This window comes from Rhineura floridana, chromosome 6 (genome assembly GCF_030035675.1).
Source record: "Rhineura floridana isolate rRhiFlo1 chromosome 6, rRhiFlo1.hap2, whole genome shotgun sequence".
NCBI classification, from domain to species: domain Eukaryota; kingdom Metazoa; phylum Chordata; class Lepidosauria; order Squamata; family Rhineuridae; genus Rhineura; species Rhineura floridana.
In genome coordinates this window covers 42,705,137-42,727,241 of record NC_084485.1, presented here as the reverse complement: position 1 = coordinate 42,727,241, position 22,105 = coordinate 42,705,137, and the positions used below count along the sequence as shown (strand labels likewise).

General features: G+C 42.4%; 1 long non-coding RNA gene across 1 annotated transcript; it reads left to right on the top strand.

Annotated features, from left to right (window-relative positions):
• The first annotated feature begins 2,056 nt into the window (after positions 1-2,056).
• Positions 2,057-10,614, top strand: LOC133386618 (uncharacterized). The gene is made up of 3 exons (XR_009763216.1): positions 2,057-2,150; positions 8,471-8,521; positions 10,450-10,614. It is a non-coding gene; the product is annotated as an uncharacterized LOC133386618 (long non-coding RNA).
• The last annotated feature ends 11,491 nt before the right edge of the window (positions 10,615-22,105 follow it).

Below are 22,105 nucleotides of genomic sequence, written 5' to 3'. Positions count from 1 at the left end.
GCCACATTTGAAGAAAATCTTGATAGTGCTAGTTTTTGTGGAGAGGAATGTTAATTAGATCCGTACAGCATGACAGGTTGCACCTTGAAAAGGGCATGAATAAGTCCCACCATCTTTCTTAGGTGTCAGAACATCTAGAAGCACACAGATAAATACATTGAAATATTGATGGTTCAACATCCTCATCTCCATTCACTTAACAATGTCACAATATCTCATTATCCCAATTATACAAACTATTATTGGATGCAACCACTGGAAATATGGATAGTCACTTTTGGGAAATGGATATAGATAAAGAAATTGACTCTGTTAAATGAGATAAAATTTGGGATAAATGTCCTCTCCATTCCACCTCAGCGAAATTACGGGAAAGCTCATATAAACTTATTCACAGATGGTACCTGATTCCTCACACTCATAACATCTCACCTCCATGTTGGAGAGGGTAGGGGGAGTCTGGGGCCTATTTTCATATGTGGTGGACCTGTGGCATTATTTACCTTTTTCAAATAGGGTTTTCCATGAGATTGGTTAATTACAGAACAAATCACTCCAGATCTTCTCACGGCTCTCCTTTCCATTTTTCAGGATGATAGCTTGAAGATGCACTCTAGGGAGTTACTACTCACTTTTTTTGTAGCAGCTCGCATTATCACAGCACACCACTGGAAACAGGTGGACGCAAATCTAATGGGAAAGTGGTACCAACAAGTTTGGTCTTTAGCCTTAATGAAAAAACTTACCTAGCAAAAAAGGTTATGATGTGACCCTAAAAAGACAAGATATATTTCAGGTTAGACGGTTTATGTTTATCATTTATGCTGCCACAAAACTGCAGAATTGGACTGCTCCTTCGACTCATGACTCTTTGTGGAGGGATGCTTTTGGTTAGTTCATATTGTCTTTAAGTGATGTTTGTATGTGTGAGATACTTAGGGTATTTTTGGTGCTGATTTTATTTAACTAATTTTTCTTGACCATCTATTTCTCCATATGTACTGTTTTGTGTTGGATTTGAGTAATGCTAAACTATATTGTGGGTGAATGGGTGTTGAATTTATGTGAATTATAATGTATTCTTCATTTTATTCACATCTTCCAGCTTTCCCCTTTTTATTTATTTATTTACTTGTATTATTTTCTGATTTTTCATATGATTCATTGTGATTGCATTATTTTGTGAATTATAATTTGTTCATACGTCTTTTTATTCTTGTATATTTTGAGTTTATGCTTAATTATTTGTACATTGTGAAAATGTCAATATTTTTTTTTTAAAAAAAACCAACCACAATATCTATGTTACATCATAAAGTCATATTATGAACTGGAATTAAAACACTTGAAGGTTATACAACTGTGATCCTAGGAACACCAAATGCTGCTTTGTAATAGGCCAAATTCTGAAGGTGGGGGGAATCTAAGGCTAAAAACTCAGCATTGCCTGTTTGCAAAGTCCTTTGTAAACGTTGTTGAACTTTTTAAAAAGTGCTTTGTGAAGCAGAGATAGAATATCCTTTGAGAACTGAGGGCTCATCTACACAGCAGTTTACTGTGTGTTTGGTGCTGCTCACATCTCCTTTAAATTTGCATGGTTCACATGACGTTACCAGCAAACAGAAGCTATCATACAGTTTCCCCCTGTAAATCTGTACTAACCCAATCCACTGATAATACAAAAAGGGAAAAGAAAAAAGTCTTCACTCCCTTTCTCTAGTGCTTGCAGAAGCTTTGCTCTGATGCTTTTAGATGGGTGTGTCAATTGTTCCATTCTCCACATCCGCTCCTTCCTCCTCCCTTTATTAATTTTATTTCCTGTAAGCTGACATCACCTTCCTGCTGCTCTCCTCCATTCTGCTGGCCTTTTTTATGTTGCTGCAAATGGTGTCTTTATGTTTTTTCCCCCCTAACTTATGCACAAAAGCATAACCAAACAAAGATTTCAGCTGTAGCTGATGGAACAGACTGAGCATGCTTGGTCACCTAGCAACCAGAGGGAGTGGAAATGTATAATTAGAGGACAGGACCACAAGGAAAAAACAAGGCTATTTCTCCCCAAAGGAATGCCTGCTTGTATGAATGGAAAAAAAGCACTTGACAGCTAACTTTTGAGCAGGAATTGTGGACAAAGCAAATGGAAAGTGAAGGTAAAAGAAGTATATTTCCTACAAAAAAATGCTCCCATGTAGAGGAGCCCTGAATAGTTTTCTTTCAGTGTTTGATTTCCTCCTTCCCTGACAAAGTGATAGAGTTCAAAACAATCTTGAGTTTTCTGTTTTGTACAACAGTGCCAAATTTTTGCTGAGTTATTTTCGTAGGAAAATGTTTAGCCCAATACAGTATACAGAGAGAAAAAGAATAACTAGAGCTTCTTATCTGAAAAAAATAGTATGTGAGAAATAACAGGTAATAAAAAGAGACAGTGACCAATTCTAAGCATATCCTGCCCAAACCAGTCACAAGCAAACTCTGAAACAAGCCTCCCTATGGAATAGAACTCTTATGACTCCTTTTTGGAACTGCATTTTCCATTTCAGCTCTGTTCTGCTTTCTGCTATTGATCTTGTAGGATTGTAGCCAACTAAGTTTTATTCTGAGTAGACCCATTGAAATTAATAGACCTTCATTGTGGTTATTAATTTCAGTGGGTCAACTGTGAGTAGGACTAGCATTGGATGCAACCCATAGTTTCATTTGTTCTGCTTTTTGTTGTTGTTGTTAGCTTCCCAACACTTGAAGATCATTTAAAGAAATGGAATTTCTGACATTATTAAAGTAAATGATTTGATAACACCATGAGGGAACGGCTCCTTGAATGCAGCAGCTGGCAGTGCTGATCCTGAGAGGACTCTGAGGCTCAAATACACTTTATTAGCTGAATTTTCCCAGCAATGTTCATGCAGGACATGCATTTGCTCCACAGAGCGGAAGGATTTGCTATCCATCTCAAATGACTCACAAAAGCCTGCAAGGGCTGCATCGCTCTAATGTGGTATAATAAACAGACTATTGGACTTAAACTGGGGAGGTGACAGTTCAGAATCCGACTGAGTCATGAAGCTGACTTGGTGACCTGAGGCCAATCACTGTCTTTCTATCTAACCTGCCTTGTCATGAACATAAAATGTCAATGTAAGCCCTGTTTTCCCTTCAAAAATGTAAGGGCTCAATGTATGGAGGGAGCCAGTGGGATTGCACCTATTGACCCCATCCCTGACCACTGTGTCAGATGTGGCCTCTTTATCTGGCCCTTTGGGGACTCTTCCTAGGCCACACCCCTTTCCACAGGCCACAGCCCTCCCCAGCATGCTCCATGAGAGCTTTTGCATGGATGGACTGTGTCCTTAAACTGCAATACTGCCTCTTGCTTGTCAGGATGGAGAGCTAGGTGTGCTTGTATAAAACCTTGTATGGCTGGAATCTAGCCTATCATACAAAGGTAAGGGGTCACATCCATTGTTTTACCTCCTTTTGTCTCTGGCTCACCTACCATAGTCCTGAGAGCTTCAGAAGGTTACCTGAGAGGCCATTCAACCTTTAGGCTGAAAAAGATTCCTGACCCCTGTTTCATACATTCAGCAGAAGTTGTAAACAGGGCCCTACAAATAACTGTACTTACATAAGTGCTAGTCATAGACCACATTCACACCATACATTCATTCCACTGTTATTCCACTTTAAACAGTCATCGCTTCCTGTCAGGACCCCTCCTGTCAGGATCCCACCTCAGGCACCACCTGCTAGGATCCCGCCTGTTGTCACTGCCTTGTCAAGGTCCCACCTCAGGGTCCTGGTCTTTAAACAGTTCTCTCACCAGCTCTAGCAAAGATCTCTCAAGATCCCACTGCTAGACAGCACCACCAGACACTACCTCTAAAACAATATTGCCTTGAGACTGTGCCTTAGTCTTCTCCTGGCTTATTGCTATTTTGTGTCTGGGTGCACTTGCAGGCCACAACACCCATGTATCTTTGTGCCTATAAAGAATACAGCCCTGGGTTGCTCTGGATACCTGATGATGTTACACTATCTCTTCACCGCTGCCACCATTTATACTGTTTCCCAACTTTGGTATATGCCCTGCTCACCCTTCTGGTCTGTGTAAACCCAGCCAAGGATCAGGTGTTCTGGTAAACCAAGAAGTATTTATTTATATTCACAGGGAATAACAAGATTACTTAAAGGTATAGTCAACAAGCGTGTGGTTTCATAAGATGCGTTACTCTTTATGTTTATAGTCATCAATAACCTGCCTCACTACCTGCTTAATTCAATCCATCCTCCAAAACCCAGAACCAACCAACGAACTCCTAAACCCACCAACTAAAACCAACCAAACGAACTCACTCTCAACAGTCATCCTCTTATTTATACCTTCAGACCCTCAAGCGCTCAGCCAATCATAATACAACACGCATCAACATTCCAACCCATGTACTCCCCCCTCTCACTCAGTCCACTTACCTCATTTACTCTAATAAACCCACACTTACCATATTTACAATATTATAAATACAGGGGCATCACACTTCCCCCTCCAGAAGATCCTGAGAAGTGTAGTCTGTGAAGGGAGCTGAGAGTTGTTGGGAGACCCTTATTTCCCTCATAAAGCTACAATTCCCAGAGTTCTCTGGGAAGAGACTGTTAAATCCCTCTGAGAATTTTACCTCTGTGAGTAGAATAGCGGTCTCCTAACAACTCTCAGCACTTCACAAACTACTCTTCCCATGATTCTTTGGGGGAACTATGACTATTTAAAGTGGAGCAATAGTGGAGTAAATGTCTGGTGTAAATGTGGCCTGATTGGGCTTTAACAGGATACCTTATCATGCAGAAAATTATATGCACATACACTCTTGCACACACTGAGGACTCTGTTTACATCTTCCACTAAGTTTCCTGATCAAAGAGAAGAGCATTCAGAGGTACAGCTGTAGGTTTGTTGGACACTACCCACACCTTCTGAACTGTGTGTTCAGCAGACACAGTTCTCTTCCCCTCTCTAAAACTGAGCCTACATACTTTGGAAAGTATACAGAATCACCAGATATGAAATGAACAGAAAATAGACTTCATCATACACGTATCTTTTCCCACTAGGCCAGATCCGATAATACCATTGCAAGATACAGCAAGAACAGCCAACAGTAGGAATAGCAAAGGTGGTGCCCTTCAGATGTTATTGGACTCCTATTGTCCTTGACCATTGGCCATGCTAGCTGCAGCTGATGAAAGCAGGAATCCAACAACATCTGGAGGACACCAATGTTGGCTATCCCTGGCCAACAGGAATGTCTCCTGAGCAATCTTTGCTAGAATGAAAGGGACCAGTTCAAAGCACTCTTGCACCAGTGTCATTCATTTCAGAGAGGAGACAATCCCAGTGGACTATGTCCAGTGAATTGAACCCAGATATCTCCATCATGCCATAATAAAAAGCAGATGTTTGGCCTAGTTAAAATTGTGCTGCCTAAGGCTGCAATCCTACATATATTTACATCACAAGTCAGTTCCCATTAAACACAATAGGACCTACTTCCAAGAATACAGGAATATTATTGGGCTGTAACTCTCGTTCTCAACTAGCATACTGGTATAATCTCCCTGTTTCACACTGTACAGTGTGGAAGAAGCTGCGACCGACAACAGCGATTCTTTTTCCAACGGGATGACAAAGATCTTAATCATGACAGGCTACTTTCATTTTTATGCTCACGGGAAAATTCAGCAGGGAGCACGCTTCTTGTTTACAAATGATGTGCTATCATCTCAAGCTATCTGGTTTCCATTTGCTTCCTCTGATGACACCAGTATTATTAAAAAGGAGGGAAAAAAGGTGCTGCCGACATTTAGCCCACGATAAACAATAGTGATGGTGCTGCCTGGAGAAGGGTTACTGTGCAGCCTCACCAGCCATGCAAGAGGAGAAACATTTACATTTTCATCTCATCAAAACAAAAATTTGCTGGCTGATATTACATTGCCCCCCTTTTTCTTGCTGATCCAGCTCCGTATCAGGGAGCACCTTATCCTTATCTTTTGGTTGGCTTTGAGAAAGCAAATTATATTATGTGCTACGGTTTGCCTAGTCCTTAATGACATTTTCAGATGCCACAAAATTGGTCTGCATTACTTGCTGCCTCATAAAAGTCAGACTCGCTCTGGGCTGATTTTACGATATTGCAGGGAGAGGGGGGTAGCCCACTAGCTCCCTGATTAAAATATTGCACTTGGGCAGGCACCTCAGCCTGACCATCCATTAGAGCAAAGGGAAATATTTTGTTTCCCTGGTTGGGCAGGAAACTGCAAGCTTCTAGAAAGCAGTGAGGGGTAGGCTAAATTCCTCTTAAAAGCTCCCCTTGCCCCTTTAAGTGTATGTGTGTGGAGGGGGTGATGCAAAACCAAAGCCAAGCCCAAAAGCCTGCTCTTAGATATATTCAATCTTAAACAGCAAAAAAGTAGTGTATTTTAGGAGCATGTGTTGTGGGTACTCGTTATGCTTTGCAATATCCAGATATATTGCTGGTCTTATGCTAGGGACCAAGAATCAGATTCCTGTTCTTAAGGGGATGAGGGTGAGGACTCTGAATCAGAATGAGAAGGGCATGCAGGGCCTGTCCAAGAAATGCTTCCACTGGCCAGTGCCCCCTTGGCTCAATACGGCCATCCTCAGACTCAAAGGACTCCATGTGATGCCCCTGTAAATATAATACTGTAAATATGGGAAGTGCGGGTTTATTAGAGTATATGTGGTAAGTAGACTGAGTGAGAGGGGGGAGTACATGGGTCGGAATGTTGTGTGATGATTGGCTGAGCATCTGGGTGTCTGAAAACATAAATGAGAGGATGACAGTTGTTCTGAGCTGGAGTTCTGAGAGGGGTTTTTGGAGAGGGTTGTTGGGTGGATTGGATTTAGGCGGGTAGTGAGGCAGGTTATCTATACCTAAGAAATATAAAGAGTAATGCATCTTATGAAACCACACGCTTGTTGACTGAACCTTTAAGTAATCTTGTTATTCCCTGTATAAATAAATAAATAAATAGTTCTTGGTTTACCAAAATGCCTGATCATTGGCTGGGTTTCACAGACCAGAAGGGTGGGCAGGACATATACCAAGGTGGGGAAACAGTATCAATGGTGGCAGCAGTGAAGAGATAATGTAACATCATCAGGTATCCAAAACAACCCAGGGCTGTGATCTTTATAGGCACAAAGATACATGGGTGTTGTGGCCTGCAAGTGCACCCAAACACAACGTAGCAATAGGCCAGGAGGAGACTAAGGCACAGTCTCAAGGCAATATTATTTTAGAGGTAGTGGCAGGTGCTGCTGCCTAGCAGTGGGATCTTGAGAGATTTGTGCTAGGGCCTGTGTGAGAACCATTAAGAGACCAGGACCCTGAGGTAGGACTGTGACAGGGTGGTGACCACAGGAGGGGTCCTGACACTCCACTGCAGAAGATCTGCTGAGATCAGAGGCTCCCACATATTGGGGCAGGCTAGGCTCCTCTGACTAAAGCAGCACCTTCTAGTGCAGGTGGGGCTAACTATGATGCAGCAGCAGTAGCTGCTGCTACTATAAGGCTCAGTCTCAGTGTTTATCTTGCTGAAGCAACATTAGAGTTCTGTGTTCCTAGAGCATAGTTTGAGCCTTGCACCCTGCCTGGTCCTCCACCTGCCTCACTACCACATGAGGTAACTGGTTCTTGGGCACCACAGTGCAAGGGGGTTTGACAGCCTTATGCTTGGTGCCTGAGAAGGGCCAAGCACAGGGCTTGCAAAGTGCTTCACCCAGTTCCCAAACACTCAGTAACCAGCTGCTGTCAGGTGTTTAGGAAGCGCTGTACAAAGCGCTTTGCAAGTTCTGTGCTCGATGGTTCCCAAGCACTGAGCAAGGGGCTGGCAAAGCTGCTTTCTGCAGGGATTGGCTGTGTGATCAAGCTGTCCACTGGGAACTTGGTCACTCTTCCAATCGAGCAGGCTTCAACTTTCAGTTCTGCTTTCTGCAGACAACAGCTGAGTGATCATGTTCTCCTTGGGGAATTTGGACACAGCTGATCCAGCTGTGGAATGTGGTTGTGCCACTGTCAAGGGTATCTATTGGATAATGCCTGTGACAAGCATGATTGCAGGCAACAGAGATCTGGCAACTAAGGGTAGATAGCAATAAATGGGAAATGTAGGAGGAAAAGAATCAAGGAAATAAATGCTGCAAAGGGAGAAAATGGAAATGAGAACAGCACAACAGAGAAATGGGAGTGAAAGAGAGAGCAGGGTTTACTCACCGATTGTTAAACAAAATGTTTCAAAAGCAATTTTGCTTAGAAAAAGATTACTGTCTTAATAAATCTGAAGATCAGGAGAGGTTTTGTTTTGTTTTGCTTTTATTTCAGTATACTGACACCTGATGGCATAAGCCTGAACAGCATCTTTAACACAACATAATTCCTTCTAATTGTGTACTCAGGTGGTGAGTGTGGACAGAAATGGAGCCATAATGGAGCATTGGTGGGTATAGGTAAGAGACAGGAATGCATGGCTGCCCATTTTTTCTTAGGTCTGCTCTTTTTTTGTTCTGGTGTTACCCACCCGAGCTGAGCTGGGCCAGTCCTACCATTAGGCACAGTGAGGCTATTGCCTTAGGCGGCAGAAGCCTTCCCAGCTGTTCCTCTTGAACCCACTATTTCTTCGAGATCTGAGGTATGTATGCCACAGGCCTAAAAGTAGCCAGCTGCAAGAGGATACTATCCAGGTTCCCAGAATTGACGTAAGATTCAACTGCCAATCTGATTGGCTCTATGTGGAATGGGAGGACAGCAATCTTGTCCTAAAGCTCAGGCAGTAAACTGCCTTGGGCCAGCCCTGACTATTTGTTCTCCCAAACTGAGCAAAACGGCTGAGCAGGAAAAGAACAGCCATGGGGGATATGGGCATTCAGGTGATGCAAGCCAGTGGAGAATCTCCAGAAGGCTGATTTGCCACACTGGAAGGTAACGTAGGGTTGGTTTCAACTCTCTCTTCTCTCAGACCAAACAAAATGTCTGAGGAAGGAAAGGCTGGCAGTTGTGGGAGGGGGGAAGTGCCTGGTCTGAAAGTACATGATGCTAAGTACACCTGGGCCTAATTTGGTCAGTGCCTGGATAGAAAGCTTTCTGGGAACCCTGTGTACATCACCTTGAATCAGTAGCAGCCTGCAGAGCTACACAGGTGGGGCTACGTGGCTCTCCTGCCTTCCCAGCAATGCATGTCTCTGCTGGTTACTGAGAGGGAAACGGGCAAGGTAGCAGGAAGCCAGCACAGGGTAAGGAGAGCTGGATGGCCCTGCCACTGCACTGTGCCAAGCTGCCTGCTGCCTTGTCCCTCTCACTCTTGATAACCAGCAGCAATGTGCGGGAGAGCGAACCAGGTCCACCCATGCAGCCCTGCCGCCCACTGTTGCCTTGAGTTCAATGGAAGAAAAGTGAAACATACATTTTGGTTTTTTTAAAAAATTCTCCTGCATGAACATTCTTGACGATTAATGTCGGCCTCAGATGTCCTGCTCTGCTTTCTTCTACCACCTGAAGCAAGATGGGTGGTGATCACAGCCAGGGCCTTTATAGTAGTTGCACCCCATTAGTGGAAGTTTACCTAATGCTGCCTTTATTCTCTTTTCAGCTCCAGGTGAAAACATGTTTAGGGACATCTAAGTGCCTGCCAAATTTCTCTCTTAGATTTTTATGTTTTTATTATTTAAGTCTCTCTGGGAGTTATGATTAAAGAGCAGCTAGTAAATGTTTTGATCAAACTAAACAAACAGATCTTAAACTGCAGAGTGCCAGCAATCTTGCCTAAGCCTGAAAGTTTCTGTGCAGATCTTGGTGTTCAAAATGATGTCTGAGGTGTTTCAGCAACATTTACCATGTCTCCCCTATTCATGCAGCATTGTAACTGGAAATTATCAATGGCCTACTAACAGTCAAGCATTGGTTTAATAAAAAAACAGAGCAGAATTTTGGAATCAATGTGTTGTCTGCAGCACTCTCTGCTGGCAACTTGTCAATTAGCAGAGCAATGTGTACTCTTACTAGCAAAGGGGAAGAAATTTAAAGCCAAATCTATCAAATTTGCACTTTCAAATTTGCATACGAGAACTGAAACAGAGCCATTCTTTGAAATTCATATTTTTTTTTTCATCCTTTATTACGGTCACAAGACCAGTCATAGCAAAATATATTTAAACTAACAAAATACAATATAAGTAGGTATGCATGTATCATTTATCAACAGTAAATATTATCAAAGTTAAAATGAAAATGGATGATCTTATAAAAAGTGAGTTTCTTCAAACAAACTTATTGTTCTTTATAATACCACAAGCACATAAAATTATAATGCATTTAAAATCTTGTAAGATTTAATACTACACAGATTTGTTTTGAATATCTTTTCTTTGGTTTATTACAGCTAAGGAATACTTGGCCACCGCCAAAGTCCGCTCAGGAGAGTGATCATCTAATAGGTAATTAAGCCAAAGTGCTTCTGATCTAGACGATTTGGAGTATATGAGAGGAAGAATTATGTGTGATCTTTGGGAGTGATAAAATGGGCAACATAATAAAACGTGTGCATTCGTCTCAATTTCTCTGGATCCACATGGGCAGAGACGCTTCTGGTAGGGTGTATTGTTATATCTTCCATCTAACAACGATGAGGGTAGGACATTAAATCGCATTCTGGTAAATGCGTTCCGATATTTCGGAATTGTGAGGTCCGATATATACGGCATCGGTTTTAAAAAGCTTAAGTTACATCTTTGTTTTTTAATTAGCATTAACTGTTGTTGAACGTCAATATCATTTAGGCGCTGTCTAATATTAGATCGAGCGGCTACTTGACCTAATTCGTTAATTGCTTCAATAGAAAAGCCAAGTTTTTGTACTCTGTTTAATATGTCATTTGCCCAGATCGATTTACAATTGTCCTTTAGGATAAGGGGAGCTAAACCTATCGGTTCAAACATTAGTTTTAGCCACATATTGATTCTGGACCACCACACTCTAGATGTGATGGTTTGCACACCCAATTCAAGCCTTAATACACAGTTGGGAACACATTTTGGGACCGCCATAATTGTTCTTAAGAAATTATTCTGGACTGTTTCTAGGTCAGATAAATTGTCATTGGAATCCACTTGGGACCCAAAAGTAAGCTGCGGGATAATTTTTGCATTGAAAATTTTCAATGCTGGTATGATGGATTGTCCTCCTTTGGTATAGAAGAAGGTTGTTAATGCTTTCGTTGTTTTCTTTGCATTAGTCATCGCAAGTTTATTATGAAGCTGGAAACTTCCTGATCATTGAAAGGTTATTCCTAGATATTTAAAGGAATTAACCTGTTCAATAGCGTTACCATTAATTACCCAACGGTGCATAGATCTTTTTTTTGTAAAAGCCATTATTTTGGTCTTTTGATAGTTTATATTTAACATCTCCGATAAGCAGTATGCAGATAGTTGTGACATTAGCCGTTTTAAGCCTATTGGGGTCTTTGAAATTAGAACCATATCATCTGCATAAAGAAGGATGTTTCTCAGGGTCTCTGCTAAGATCGGTAAGTGTGAGGATATGGAATCTAATTTATATACTACATCATTAATGTAGAGGTTGAACAATAGGGGTGCCAAAAGGCAGCCCTGTTTAAGACCTTTGAATGTTGGAATTGGGTTTGTAAGGTAGCCCTTGTTATTAGTTCTTACTTGGAGGGAGGTGTTATGATGGAGTTCTTGAATCAATATAAGCAATCTCTTGTCTATCTTTAAATTATTTAGTTTTACCCATAGTCTAGCTCTATCCACTGAATCAAAAGCATTCTTTAAATCAATGAATGCAGTGTATAATGCTCCTTCCGGCCTATTCGCATATTTTTGTATTAAGTGGTGTAGAATCAAAGCTTGATCTAATACTGATCGGTTAGGACGGAAACCTGCCTGCTCGGGGGCTAATATATCATTTTGGTCCATCCATGTAGTCAGCTTAGAGTAAAGGTGGGCTGTATATAATTTGCTTATAATATTAAGCAGGCTTATTGGCCTGTAATTGGCCGGATTAGATTGTGGGCCTTTCTTACAGATTGGGATAATTCATATTTATCCAAATTTTGCAACGCAGTTCTCCAAAAAATGTTTTAAAACTTCATATACAATGGGGAAGTTTCCATAAAAATGAATATAAGTGAAAAGAACATAAAAATGCATTATATTAGGAGAAATTGCTTGCAGAACTGTGTACATTAGTCAAAACTGTATTAAAATGTTAATTAGGAGAATTTTGCAATGAAATGATGAAGAATTTTCATGAGGATTTTTTTTAAAAAAAATTACCAATTGCTGCAGAAATGTGCAGAACAGAATTTAAGACTGGAAAAATGAGAAACTGAGAAAACTGAAATTGACAGATCCTTTCATCCCTAGTTCCTAATCTACCAATAAATCCAAAATGTATATTTTCTGGAAATGCTCCAATTTGTGCCATAATTCAGGTTTTAATATTACATATATATAGTTTTCAGTGTTTAAACAATACATATTTTAAACAATGACACTCAAATAACCATATTCATCATAATGAAGAATTTACAATCAAACATCAATACATTTACCTTAAGGTTTTCATTTTATTTTCCAACGTATATCTGCTTTTTTCTATCACTGTTACATTTTAAAATATCATAATTTGGAATGTTTATGGAGAGAAACATTTAAAGTTAAACCAACTATATAGCTGGCAGCAGAGATTGGTTTTATAGCTTCTTTGCTGCTATTCATTCTTCTCTTAAAATTTGAATTATCCCCCAAATCATTAACAGAAATATATATTTTATCCACCAGTCAAGACTAGTGTTTCACTTACACAATTCCAGATTGAGATGCTTTGAAGAGCATCAGCTTTACTTAGTGTTGAGCACCTGGGTCCTGAAAATTCTTTCCTTCTAAAATGACCTTCACCTGCCAGTCAACCTAATGCTTATTAGACTATATTTAAAAGTCAGTTGCTTCACTTCTGTCATATGAGGGCACTTCTATCATGCTTAGAGAACTGAGCATGGCCAAAAAAAAAGTGGATGTGTGCAGGAACATCTACTAAGAGAAATTAATTATATCCCTAGATACCCACAAAATTCCCAATACTCTTTCTTTTTCTTTGCCTAATCCTTTGATTAGGTGTAATGTGGATACAGCAGCACAGGAAGGAAATTTGTCCCATTTCCGTGTTCTCGTGGAAGAGGACAGCAATGGGCCAGAATGAAGTGGTGCAGGGCAAGAGATCTCCTTTCCTTTCTCACATACTCAAAAGATCACTTCTTGTCTATGAATGTTTGCAGAATTATTTATTTAGAAAGTTTATATCCCCCCTTCCAATCTGACAAATTTCTCTAAATGGCTTACAAATTCAGCTAAAAATAGACATTATCAAAATAGCATGAAACCTAGATTCTTGAGAATGAAAAAAATAGAAGACAGCAAAATCCAGCATCAAATATGAAGAGCAGCAATAATAAGACCTAACTGTCTGTGTCCAATGCTGCATTAGTAGTGTTCACTCACACAGTGGGACTTCCCCTTACTCTTCTTGTGCTCCCCCAACTGATTCAGAGGGTCCCCCAAACTTCTGGAGCAGATTTTAAGGGTGCATGGGGGCTGTAGGTAAAAGGAGTGGGAAGTTCCATTGTACAAGTGGATGTATGTTGCCCAAGTGAAACATCACTGTTGACTATAATGCTAAAGCAGCAGTAAAAAAAACAACTCTTTGGTTAAAAGGATAGGCAGAATAAATCTGTTTTGACCTGATGCCTAAAGTTTAGCAAGCATAGCATTGACTGAAGACCTCTGGAGAAGAGGTTTCATAACCAGCCTCCACTCCCAAGCAGGTCCTATCCTCAACAGCTCATCAGTCAACGTCCAAAGGCAGGGATGCCCAGATAAGAACTTCCAAAGATCTCAATATCCAGGCAGGTTCATGCCCAGCAGCAGGTTGCCAGATTATACACCATAAAAGGTTTTAAAGGTTAACTCTGGTGACAGAGAACCAAACTTGAGATATGCCAGGGTCAGGGAGGCCCTTTTGTTTTTACCTTCACTAAACAGAGTATTATACTAGTGCCTTCTCAGTGGTGGCACCCCAATTGTGGAATACTCTTCTCCCAAATGTTAGACTAGTGCCAACCCCAACTAGTTATTCTCACCAGGTGAAAACATTTCTTTTCCATCAGGTCTTTTGAGCTTTGGCTTATGTATCAGAGTGTGATAGATGGAGGGTGATACAAACTGAATTTTATACAGTGATTAGTTGGCTATGTAAATTAATTTTATGTTGATGGGGCTTTTTGTGTTGTGACCCACCCAGAGCTTGTTTCATCATGAATGGTAGGCTGGAAAAAAATGTAAAAATAAATAAATAGAAAGATATTCCATGTCTAATTCCAGTCAATAATTGAATCATCTTATTTTGCAGCATTTGAAGATTTTAAATGCAAAGTGGATGTAATTTCAAAATCCATACATCCTGACAGTCTGTTGCTGAATAGCTGATGTTTAGGAAATAAAGGCTATTCAGCTATTCTGTCTGCTCAATATACTCATATGAATGAGTATTTTTCTGGCTGGCGAGTTCTGGTAAAAATGCCATCAATTTCACAAGGAAGCTTTCTTTGACAACAGATTATAAGCAATAAGCTATAGCCAAACATTAGCTCTTGGCAGAATGGACAAATTAGGGGAAAAGATATCTTTTATTGGTTTGACAATAAAGAGTCCAATAAAGATTACCAGACCACTGATTTCTGCCTAGCAGATTATGATTTATTACTGACTGCCGCAGCCTTGTATCTGGCTATCAGACAGAGTGTTTTTTTTCCTTTCAGAGGAAAAGGAGAGACTGATTGCATCTTCTTTTTATGGTCCTTGCACCACCCCAATCCCCAGCCACACACTTCTAGTCTGCAAAGTTTTGGCCATTTTCTCAGTCCCTCTCTCATAGTGTGACAAAACACCATAGGTGTGTGCCAGAGCTTGGAAAAGTTACTTTTTTAAACTACAACTCCCATCAGCCCCAGCCAGCATGGCCACTGCATTGGGCTGATGGGAGTTGTGTTCAAAAAAGTAACTTTTCCAAGCTCTGGTGTGTGCTGCAAATCTGCAATTTATTGCTGTGCAGAGCAAAACTCTTTATTCAGTGATTGGCAAATTGAACTGTAGAAGTCAGGCATGATTTGGGATAATTTATATTGATGTCCCCAAAAGCAGGACTATGAATCCTTGTAGAGATGAATGACTGACCCTTAGGTCTTAAGGATAGTCTGCATCCCCTTCTCTCTGTGGTTATCTTATTGGTCCTCTGTCTCTTGAGGCTCAGGTAGCCTCGGTAGCACGGAATGCATTCTACCACCTTCGGTTGGTAGCCCAGCTACGTCCCTATCTGGACAGCGACGACCTCGCCTCAGTTGTGCATGCTCTGGTAACCTCTAGATTGGACTACTGCAATGCACTCTACGTGGGGCTGCCTTTGAAAACAGTCCGGAAACTACAGCTAGTGCAAAATGCAGCAGCCAGACTGTTGACGAGGACCAGACGGTCCGCACATATAACACCTGTTCTGGCGCGTTTGCACTGGCTACCTATTTGTTTCTGGGCTAAATTCAAAGTGCTAGTTTTGACTTATAAAGCCTTACACGGTGCGGGACCACAATACCTGGTGGAACGCCTCTCTCGATATGAACCTACCCGATCACTACGTTCAACATCAAAGGCCCTCCTCCGAGCTCCGACTCACAAAGAGGCTCAGAGGGTTGTAACGAGATCTAGGGCCTTTTCAGTGGTGGCCCCCGAACTATGGAATAGTCTTTCCGACGAGGTGCGCCTGGCGCCTACACTTCTATCCTTTCGGTGCCAGGTTAAAACCTTTTTATTTTCCCAGGCATTTTAACATATTTTATTGTTGTTAATATATACCAGGCTGTTAAATACTTAAATGTATGTTTTTAGTGTTTTATTGTCATTTTATTGTATTTTTTGCCTTGTATTCACTTTATGCTGTACACCGCCCTGAGAGCCTCAGGCTTTGGGCGGTATAAAAATCGAATAAAATAAAATAAATAAAATAAATTCTTCACTTGTTTCTAGTACTGTACATACTGTTGCACACACCCCAATCTCTGAGCGGTGAGATACTTCCAGGGATTCTACCACTTGTCCAGGGGTCGGTTTTCTTGGAATGAAGGTCCTTGGAGATTGTGGTTGTCTTTAAGATTTATGCATAGTTTGTTTGCACATATATACAACCTGAGCATAAGAGGAACGGGTTCACAGCATTAACACTCCACAGATTCGGCTTCCCCATTAGGTTTCTGGGAAGGTTCCCCAAAGCCCTCACTTTGGTTTCATCCCAGAGAGCAAGTCAAGCCTCTCTGTCTCTTCTGAGCTCCAGATCAGACTAAAAACACACACACACAGGCTACCACTTGGCCCTAGGATGGCAACACATCTGTTCTTGCCCAAGCCTTTGGGCATGTATATAGGATACTTGACAAATTTAGCCAGACCCATTACATCAAGAAAGAGACTGGTTTGACCAGTTCAGCAGGTTCCTTCTACTACAGATCCCAACCATATAGATACAGGATTATAAGCTTGGAGGGGACCCGAAGACATCATCCAGACCAACCCCCCCCCCAAATCCTATAACAATAATGTGTACTGACTTCTCTAGGAGCTGAACGCTATTTTGGGAATTATTTTTTAAAACAGCACTAAATATGAGCACAGGGATTGTGAAAGGGGATCATAACTCAGTATTGGAACGCATGCTTTGCATCCAGAAGACCCCAGGTTCAATCCCTGGAATCTCCAGGTTTGAGTTTGTTTTTTAAGATCAAGTAGCAAGTGACAGGAAAGACTTCCACCTGAGACTCTGGAAGGACAGTGTGCTAGATGGACAAATTGTTTTCCCACAAAGTCACCAGCAGGGGAAAGAGTGGGTGTGCTGGGATGGAGAAATGTCTCATGATGTAAACTAGATCTCATTGCCTGTGATGAAGAGCAACTGCTCAAAAAGTGCCAGGCACCATAAAGAGATTTTAGAGTGTGTGCACCTGGGGATTCACTTCTTCCCTTCCCTCCTATGCAGATCACCACTCCAATGGCACTTTACAAGGGAAAAGAGGCCATTTGGGTTTTATGATAAGTGGCTGCAACACTATTTGCCCTTCAGGGTACAAATGACAGATTATGCAGGAGATCTGATAACAGATCTCAACATTTATTTATTCATTACTTAAAAATAGCTGCAGGGATGGTTCAGGCTCCAAATGTGAATGGAGCAGCAGCACAGTGTTTTAAACACCCTCCCCAATGCTGTTTTCCCTATCTAAGGGCAAGATCCTATGCCTGAGTTCTGCCAGCTGAGCTGTTATAGGTCTTGTGCCCCACTATAAGAGGGGGTGCTTTAGATGAGGGAGACACTGACTTGGAGGACTGGGGCAACGAGTTGAGGGAGGAGAGTGAACAGCGTGCTCAGCCCCCTGCCCCCCCATGGACTCGCAGCATGAGCTGTCAGAGACTGCTACAATGGACACACACCCTTCGCCTGCATCAGAGAAGCCACCTTGTCAGGTTGTGGATCCCCAGCAGAACGCCCAGCAGTTTCCCACATCTGAACAGCCTACTAGCCCCTACCAGTCAGAGGAGGAAGCTGAGATCCAGCCCCCTTCACCCTGTTCTCGAAGGCTGCTGAGGTGCGAAGAGGAACGGTCAGTCTTAAGGAGGAGCCAGAGACTTCAAGCAAAAGCCAAGCCTTCTTAAGGAGCCAAGCAAAGGGGGGGGTTCTGGCTGTGTCAACGCCTGTGGCTTGAAGACATGCTTAGTCAGAGTTAGTTTGGGGATTTAGTTCTTAGAAAGCATCGTTAGTTGAATGACTCGAAAGGCTTTTGAAGTTGCTGTAACTTTAATAAAAAGAGAAAAACTCACAGAACTGAGTGTGCCTGTATTTCTGGGCTTTGGGCAGGACAATAGGATGTGGTAGAAGCCTGGCTATGCCAGTGTAACTGGAGATACACCACTTGTGTGAAAGATATGCTGGTGAGACTACCCAGGTATGCCAGCAAAATGATTCAAATGGAGAGGAACCATGGGTTGGACAAGAACTGTACAGAATAGTAATACACTTATACTCCCACAGATCATGGCCAAGCTCCTGTAGAAGGCACAGCTTTACACCAAGAGGATTAGACAAATACATGGAGGATAAAGGCTATCAGTGGCTACTAGCCATGATGGCAGTGGTTTGCCTCCACAGTTGCAGGCCGCATGCTTCTGAGTACCAGTTGCTGGAAATCGCAAGAGGGGAGAGTACGCTTGTGCTTAAGTCCTGCTTGCCAGCTTCCAATAGGCATCTAGTTGGCCACTATGAAAACAGGACACTGGACTTGATGGGCCATTGGCCTGATCCAGCAGGTTCTTCTTATTTTATTATGTTCTTACATCTGCATGAAAAGCGGAGGACCCTTTACACAAATTATATTAAGCACACATGGGAACTAGAGAACATTGCTAACACTTCTTTGTCTGGAACCTCAGCAGATACCTTGCCTAGGGACCCCAGACACAAACATCAAATTCCACTCCAACAACTAGAGGTACCAGAACAGATTCAGTGACCCACACAGGTAAGCAAGGGAAGGGGGAACACATGCTACAAAAAGGTATGGATGGAATTGCTGAACCATCATTCCGAGAGAAATTGTGTGCCTTGGGCATGATGGACACCAGGGTATAGGTTGCAGTGTCCTTCGAGGCACCACCTCTGTGGTCGGTGTAAACTTTTGCCATTGTTGAGGGCTTGCTCATGATCTGAAGAAATAACAGAATTTGGTGTAAGATGTCTTCTTCCCTGCCCTGTCCCCATCTCTGCCTCTCTTTGGCTGCTACACTAGTCATGCAGGTGTAACAGATACCATAGCAGAGTACTTGCTGGCTGCTAATCTCAAGTTCTGCAAGCATTGTGGGACTTCCACCCAAACCTGTAGTCCCTGAGCCAGTGTAACTGAAGTATAGGATTGCACTCTTAATCAATTATTCAGTCAGATTAAGTTCAGCAAGCAAATTCCTCTCATCTTCAATATTGGCTGCATATACACCATACATTGAAAACACATTCAAAGCACATTATTCCCACCAAAGAATCCTCAGGTACATTGGTCCAAGGCCGTTTAGGGCTTTAAAGGTCAGAACAGCACTTTGAATTGGGCCCGGAAGCAAATTGTGAGCCAGTGGACTCGATAAAGCACAGGAGTGATATGCTCCCTGTGCCGTGCTCCAGTTAACATTCTGGCTGCTGCATTTTGAATCAACTGTAATTTCTAAACCATTTTCAAAGGCAGCCCCACACAGAGTGCATTACAGTCATCAAGCCTCAACGTCACCAATGCATGTGTCACTGTGGCCAAGTCAACTGCCTCCAGGAACGGACGCAGCTGGTAGACCAGTTTGAGTTGGCCAAAAGCACCCCTGGCTACCACAGCCACCTGATATTCAAGCAGCACAGCAGGATCCAGGAGGACTCCCAAACTGCGGACCTGCTCCTTCAAGGGGAGTGTAACCCCATCCAGAACAGGTTGCAGCCCCATCCCTGGTGCAGTTTTTCCTTTGACCAGTAGCACTTCCATCTTGTCTGGATTAAGTTTCAGTTTGATAGCCCACATCCAGCCCTTCATAGCCTCCAGGCACCGGTTTAGGATGAGCACCCTCCCTGCAATCAGGTGGTAGGAGAGATAGAGTTGAGTGTCATCAGCATATTGATGACATTGTACTCCAAATCTCCTGATGACCTCTCCCAGCGGTTTCATATAAATGTTAAAGAGCATGGGAGACAAAATGGAACCTTGTGGTACCCCACAGGCCAATGGCCACGGGGTCGAGCAGTAGTCTCCTAGCACGACTTTCAGGGTCCTGTCCATTAGGTAGGGCCGGAGCCACAGTAAAACAGTGCCTCCCAATCCCATCCCAGCTAGACGGCCCAGAAGGATACCATGGTCGATCGTATCGAAAGCCGCCGAGAGGTCCAGCAGCACCAACAGGGATGCACTCACCCTGTCTGATGCACAGCGAAGGTCATCAAGCGACCAAGGCAGTCTCTGTCCCATGACCAGGCCTGAAACCTGATTGAAAAGGGTCTAGATAGTCCGATTCATCCAGGAAAACTTGGAGCTGAGCAGCCACTACCCTTTCAATCACCTTGCCCAGAAAGGGGTGATTAGGGACTGGGCAGAAGTGTTAACCTCATGACTCCATAATTGCCACATGTATGTCTGTACTCAGAATGGCTTTATTTCCCACAAGTAATTAACCATAAGTTTCTTTATTCCTTCAACCCCCAGTCTCACCGGACTATTTCTGCACTCTGCCGCTATATATACAACAAACTCAAATACTTCGAATGTGTTTTCATGTATGGTGTGTATGCAAGCTTAGATGGGGATTTTTAAAAGGAATACTTGATAGCACATATGCACGGGACTGGAACAAAAAGAAACATTTCAGGCTTCTGCAGTTATGATTCAAATACGGCAGAGTTATGGCCATTAATAACAAAAGTTTTTACAGAGCAGTTATTAGGGTGGGTGAAAGGAGTGTAACAGAAAATTTACAAATCTAAATCTATAAATGAAAATGTTGCTTATTCATAACACAGCACCAGTTTAGATTATTGGTAAAACCTCCTGAGGCTAGTAAATTGCTCACTCCTTGCGATGTGACACAAAATATTTGGCACTGCAGAATCCAATCACAGGGTTTTTTTCTTCTCCAAAGGAAGCTTAGCAATTAGACTGTTACTGATTAACCAGGAGACATGAGTCACATTATGATGTTTAGGTAGCAATTGTAGGAGTCTCTGGTGGGTTTTTTTTAGTAAAGTTAATACACACAGGAGATTTGCCCATGAAGCATAAGGATAAAACCTGCAAATCGAAGGGCATTAAAAAGTAGGTTCTCTTAATGTTTTCTGGGAAAGACAAGTGTTGAATGTTACAAACAGAGAGACTCAAGGGAACTGCATATTTTCTAAATGAAGCAGCATGTCTGAGAGAAACAATGGCATGCACATTTTAATACTAGGATGCATAAAATTATGCATGGCATTGAGAAAGTGGATAGAGAAAAGTTCTTCTCCCTCTCTCATAATACTAGAACTCGTGGACATTCAAAGAAGCTGAATGTTGGAAGATTCAGGACAGACAAAAGGAAGTACTTCTTTACTCAGCGCATAGTTAAACTATGGAATTTGCTCCCACAAGATGCAGTAATGGCCACCAGCTTGGATGGCTTTAAAAGAAGATTAGACAAATTCATGGAGGACAGGGCTATCAATGGCTACTAGCCATGATGGCTGTGCTCTGCCACCCTAGTCAGAGGCAGCATGCTTCTGAAAACCAGTTGCCGGAAGCCTCAGGAGGGGAGAGTGTTCTTGCACTCGGGTCCTGCTTGCGGGCTTTCCCCAGGCACCTGGTTGGCCACTGTGAGAACAGGATGCTGGACTAGATGGGCCACTGGCCTGATCCAGCAGGCTCTTATGTTCTTATGTTCTTATATGAAGATAGAGATATTTAAGTATTTAAAGCAGTGGTGGGGGAGATCCATCAAAGGCTGTAAGCTTTAGTAGAATGTCATCAAAATCATATGGATTGCAGGGCCAAATACTCTACCCAGCAGTCACCCAGGGGCTATACCCACAATTTTTCACTTCCTCCCCCAGATGCTGGGTAGGGTTTCCTGGCAGTTGGGTGGCTGTTGCTTGCTGGAAAGGAGAGAGGGAAGGGTGAGGAGATCTGCAAGCTGCAAACACACCAGCAGCGCTGGATTGTCTTCACCCATTTGCACCATGCCAACCTCCCTGCCACAACAGCGAACTACCTACCAGGAAGCTAGCGTATTGGTTGTGCCCCATCTGGCGAGTCACTTCTGCCAGCCCCACAAAATGTGTGAGAGAGCCAGTAGTAGTGGCCTGTGCTTCACTTTTTCAAATATCACTTGCTACTCATCCACATTATGCTGCCCAAAACACCTCACCCC